Source organism: Mustela erminea, chromosome 15 (assembly GCF_009829155.1).
Source record: "Mustela erminea isolate mMusErm1 chromosome 15, mMusErm1.Pri, whole genome shotgun sequence".
NCBI classification, from domain to species: domain Eukaryota; kingdom Metazoa; phylum Chordata; class Mammalia; order Carnivora; family Mustelidae; genus Mustela; species Mustela erminea.
In genome coordinates, this window is record NC_045628.1 from 66,614,276 (window position 1) to 66,620,275 (window position 6,000).

The window sequence follows — 6,000 nt, forward strand, 5'->3', positions numbered from 1 at the left end:
GTGTCCTAATTTCCTCCCTTTTTTTTTTTTAAGATTTATTTATTTATTTGAGAGACAGAAAGAGAGAACGAGTGAGTGGGGAGGGTCAGTTTCAGGGGGTGGAGGTGAGGTGGGAGGGGGAAGACAGAATCTCAAGCAGACTCTGCACTAAGTGGGGAGCCAGATACAGGACTCCTGGTCATAATCCTGAGATCATGACCTGAGCCAAAATCAAGAGTTGGACATATAAGAGACTGAGCCACCCAGGCCCCCCTAATTTCCTCTTCTTATAAAACATGAATCATATTGGACTAGGGACCAACCTCATGATCTCATTTACACTTAATCCCTTCTGCAAAATCCCTGTCTCCAAACATGGTTATGCTCTGAGATATGGGTGTTTAAGGATTTCAAAAGATGGATTTTGCAAGAGACACAGTTCAGCACATAGTGGACTTTATATCATGTCCCTTGCTGATGGTCTTTCTGGAGGACCTCTAAAGAGGGCTGAATGTCTCCACCCAGCAGGCCAGGCCCAACACTGCTCCTGGCGCACCAAGCATGCTGCTGTCAGACTGGCCGAACCTTGCTAAGTGAGATGACATTTAGATGAAACCTCCAAATCCAGTTCTGTGCTTCTCAAAAGGAATTCAAATTCAGGGCAGTGACGGATCATGTTCTCCTGTGAGCTGTTCTCCAAACTTCACTGAGAGCCCTGAGCCCCAGAGGTCACGTCTACGAACACAATAGGCAAAACAGTGCCTACTAAGCCACTTTGTCATCTCAGAGCGACGAGAAAAATATAGTTATCTGCTGAGTAATGAGCCGTATCCAGGAACTCTTGGGCAGCGGTAATTGCCATGGGGTTTGGCCTCGGTGCTGACAGATGCAGAGCTTCCCAGCTCACACAGGAGGACAGTTCTCAAATGACAACTGATTTATGGGGTCCGTGGAGGGGCTTCTCTAATTAGGAATAAGAGCCAGGCTGCAGTATTCTGCAGGCCTTGGAAGAGGCCCGCTGTGCAAAACTGTCCCCTGGAATGACAGCATTGTCCTCTGTCTATTTGTGGTGTCATTAACAAGTTAAAATAAAACTCTCTTGACAGGTGTGTTGGCTTCATGACTAAGAGGGGATGGCTTTGTGAATTGCAGGATGTTTTTACCAGCACACGTAACTCACAGGAATGTGCACTGCAGAGCTGCCTGAGGTCAGACAGAGACTTCCTGAGACATAAACACCCTATTTGCCTAAATCCCATGTGTGTGCACTCGAAACACTCAAAAAGGAAAAAGACAACTTTGCTCCTTCTGGCCATCTGCTGAGCTGGAATGAGGTAAGAGGAGTATACACTGAAAGTAACACGATCAAGTAACCTCTTGTCCCAGGTTTTGAAAGAGTGAAGCGGGCTCATAAAATGATCAAGGGGGCTTTGATATATCTCATTTGGGCTTACACGGATGACTTCTTTTACAGTTGTCAAGATGATTAGAAACCAGATCTCTTTTAGAGAGAGGTTCTCCCAAGGGAAATAGACTCTGAAAACTTTCTAAAATTATCCCAAGCTTTAAAAATAAACAAGGTTTGGAAAAATATATATATTGACTGGGAAAAAAAAAAGAGAGTTGGAGCACCTGGGTGGCTCAGTTGTTTAGCGATTGCCTTTAGCTCAGGTCATGATCCCAGGGTACTGGTATCAAGCCTGCTGAGCAGGGAGGCTTCTTCCTGCTTCTCCCTCTCTTACTCCCTCTGTCTGTGTTCCCTTTCTCACTCTCTCTTTCTCTGTCAAATAAATAAATAAAATATAGGAAAAAAAAGTCCCAAAATCCAATTTTCTCCCCAAACTGGTTTATACATGACTCAAAGTTTCCTTGGGATGGTGGCCAAATTAGCCAAATTTTCAACAATGCCCAATTTTGTCTCATACTTATCCTTACGCCAATTGACGAAGGTGTCACTGACAAACTAATTTCATTCACTTCTGGTGAATAGTTTTATTTTTTATGTTCCAAGAAGAAAAGTGACATTTTCATTTTTAGATCCATAGTAACCAATAAGAGGCACTTAGAATCCTACTGATTGACTTATCAACAACAGTTCTAAGTGAGGCTTTACAGTTCTGAATTAAATTCAACTGAGCCTTGGTACACTTGGTGTATGAATGTTTAGAGGCATTGTAAAAGTGTCTAAACCACTGTTATTAGCACAGGGAGTGGCCAATGCTTCACCCACAGTAGTTTATGAATCATGGCCAAGAGGATAGAGCCCAGAGTTGGCCAGAAAATAGAGTGTGAGTGACACCTAGGAAATGATGGGCAGGATACCATGGCAGCTTTGTCTCTACCCTCATGACCTTAGTGAGAGTAACAACTCTTCTGGCTCTCTTCCTACTTGACAATACTTTTTCCCATTGTTTATGAATGAAGTAACTTGTGGTACAGATAACATCTCTCCCATCCATCTCTGGTATAACCCCTCTACTGATGTTCAGAACTTTTTTCCTAAGCCCTATGAGGCAAGTCTGCAGAAGAACTCAGACATCCTAAAACCTGCATCTTCAGAACTAAGCTCATTCTCCTCCCTTCCTGCTCATTCGCTCTTATTTTCTTTTTACCCAACAGCTTAATTAGACACTCCTAAATCGTCCTCACTCCTCCCCCTCTCTTTCTTATGTACAGTCACTGCATTTTTCTCAGACCTTTCCCCTGCCACTTACCTACTGCCAATGACTTGGTTAAATTCCTTACCAATTTATTTTGTTCCTTTGGGTTGTTGTTTTTAAATGAGCTTTTATGGGGGTCAGGCACTACTAACAATGGGTTCACACCTTAATTTTATAAACTCTTAGTTAGCAGGTATTGCAACAAGGATGGCAGGAATTGTGCTAAGCAATAAAGATTCAGAGATAAAAGATACTAGCCTGAACTTACAGATATGGAGAAAGAGTTAAACAAAGGTGGGGGTTGGGGAGGGGCAAATAATGTACCTGTATTAAATCTACCTGGTAAAAGGCAAGTGGTAGGGGGTACAGCAACAGGAAGAAGAGTTTGATAATTTTGGCATCTAATGAGGATTTTGAAGGATCAATGGATATGAGAGAGGTAAGCAAGTAGGATGGGTATTACAGATGAAAAGAAATGACATGTACAAAGGCGTGCACATAGAGAAGGCACCATGAGTTCATTCAGCTGCCACTACTTTAGCAGAGCTGAGGGATTATGATATGAAGAAAGTGATATGAATGTCATAAAAGGCACTGAAAGATTTTTCAGGAGGTATAATTGTCTTAACATACGGTCACAAATTTGTTCTTAGTTGTCCCCCAAAAAGATGAGGGCTAATTCCCTTCCCTTTTCTTCTAATGAATAGAATGTGGTGAAGGATGCATTCCTGCAAGGTCTGGGCCATGACGGAGCTGAACCACAGGCAGGGCAGCTCCCCTGAGGGCCCCCAGTGAGGCGAGCTCCCTGTGGGCACAGTTGAGGGCAGGAGTCAGGCTGAGTGTGAGGACCTGGGTTTGGGGGGGCAGGCACCAGGCTGGGGGTGACCTCAGGAGGGTATGCAGGTTTCTCCCGCCCTAAGGGTTCTGCACAGCTCCAAATGTCATGGTTTCCTTCTGGGTGGCAGGTGGAGTCCTGTGGTATGGCTCAGGAGTCCCCAATCTGGAGGGCTTGGGGGCAGGCCTCTGGGGTCAGAAGCCTGGAAACCCAACCTAGGGTTAGAGTTAGGGTTAGGGTCTAGGGGCATGTCTGGTCCAACCTGCCAGCACTGAGGCAGGCTCCCCAGGGGGCTGAGTAGAGGGCAGGGCTTGCTGGCATTTTGCAGTGATTCTGGCCATGTGGGCAACTACATTTGGAGTGCTTTCTCATATGGTGCTGACCCTGAGCATGCAGACCTCATGCCAGGCCCAGGTGACCCCCATAAGGACCCCCACCGCCAGAATCGAGTTCTCCAGGGGTGTCCAGCCAAGTCTCAGGAGCTTTCTGCCCAAATGAGTATTGATTTGGGCACAAAGCTCCTGAGAATTGGCTGGCGTTCTGTCCCAATTCGGGTTGCATGCATGCACTGCATTTGGAGCACTCTCTATCTTCATGTTGTGACCCCCTGGACCACCGGCCAGGCCTATATGGCTTCTCTGAGGGCCTCCACCACTGGAGCAAGTTTTCGGGGGTTTCTGGCAAATGCCCATGAGCTTTCTTCCCAAATCGCTTTGGGCTGATATCTCTCGAGCTCTGGAATAAGTTCTCACGAGATTTGAACTAGATCTCACAGGACTTGGACTGAGGTCATGCTATGTCTGAGTTCTCACGCTATTTGAAATCTCACAAGGTTTCTACCCAAGTTTCATGAGAAACCCACCCAAATCGGTAGATTTGGGTAAATTCTTATGAGAATTGCCCGAGATCTCAGGAGATTTGGACTGTGATCTCTCCAGCTTTGGAATAAGTTCTCACGAGATTTGGACTGGTATCGCGTGATGTCCCTGAGTTCTTGCGATATTTGAATGGGTTCTCAAGAGATCTTTTCCTCAGGAGATTTTAAATAAGATCTCTCCAGCTTGGAATAAGTTCTCATCTCATATTTGGAATGAGTTCTCCCAATATCTGGGTAAAAATATCATAAGTACTGCCTGAGTTCTCATGAGATTTAGACTGAAATCTCATACCTTCCCTGGTGAGAACCGACACTGCCACTCTGTCCAGAGTCACACACTACAACTCACCACTGCCTACAGTGGCAACAAGCTGCACAGCCTCGCAATTCCTCATCCCACTCTGCATCTCAACACTGCCTCTAGTGGCCATAAGAATCACTGCAAAGCCTTCCATTGTCTCTTGCACTGCAGCTGACCTCTGCCTCCAGTGGTGGGAACTAACACTGCCCCTTCTTCTAGGGTCTCACACTGCAGCTCACCCTTACATCCACTGGCATGAAAGGGCATTGCAGCATTTTCCAGCATCTCATACTGGAGTTCAACACTCCCTCCAGTGGTAGGAAACTGCACTGCCACTCCTTGCAGCATCCTAAACTGCAGCTCACCGGTGCCTGCCGTGATGGGATACTTCACTGTCACTTCCTTCCAGTATCTCCCATGGCAGCTTAGCACTGCCTTCTGTGGTGACAAGTTGCACATCCACGCCATCCATGGTCTTGTACTGCATCTCAATACTGTCTCTGGTGGCCATCAGAAGCACTGCAAATCCTTCTGGCATCCCTCACCCTGCAGTTGACCACTGCCAGCAGGGGCAGGAACCAACATTTCCATTTCTTCCAGGGTCTCGCAATGTGAATCACCACTGCCTTCAGTGCCTGCAAGCTGCAGTGGCATGTCTCCCAGCAGCTCTCCCAATGCAGCTCAGCACTGTCTCTAGTAACAGACTTCTACACTGCCATGCCATCAAGCAGCTGTCATCATTCATCTTTCCACCACTGGAGGCGGTGCTGAGCTCCAGTGCAACAGATGCTGAAAGATGAGGTAGTTCAGCTTGCCACCAAGGGAAGCAGTGTTGAGCTGCAGTGGGCAAGACCCTGGAAACTGTGCTGCTGGAGCTTCCCTAGGTTGGGTTTTTAGGCTTCTGTCCCTAGAGGCCTGGCCCTCAAGCCCCTCACACTGGAGACCCCTGAGCCACACCCCAGGACTCCACGTGCCACCCAGGAGGAAACTGCCATTTGGAGCTGCACAAAACCCTCAGAGTGGGAGAAACCAGCATGCCCCACTGAGGCCACCTCCCACATTTGGTGGCCCCCTGGCCACAAACCTGGAGCCTGACACTCAACCTGACCCAGATCCACAAATCTGCCCCCGGGGAGCTCACCTCAGTGGGGCCCTCATGTGAGCCACGTGGGCCTGGCACATGGAACTGGATGGTCATAACATGCACCTGGTGAAAAAGCACTCCAAACACCAGACACATGTGTGGCCCGAATTGCCACACAATGCTGGCCAATTCTCATGAGCTTTTTTACCAAATCAACATTGATTTGGGCAGAAAGCTCATGAGAATAGGCTGTAAACCACTGGT

At 47.2% G+C, this 6,000-nt stretch overlaps 1 pseudogene; it reads right to left on the reverse strand.

Moving 5' to 3' along the window:
* The window catches only part of LOC116574091, an 85,038-nt pseudogene extending 79,918 nt beyond the window's left edge, over window positions 1–5,120 (reverse strand).
* Window positions 5,121–6,000: the final 880 nt, after the last annotated feature.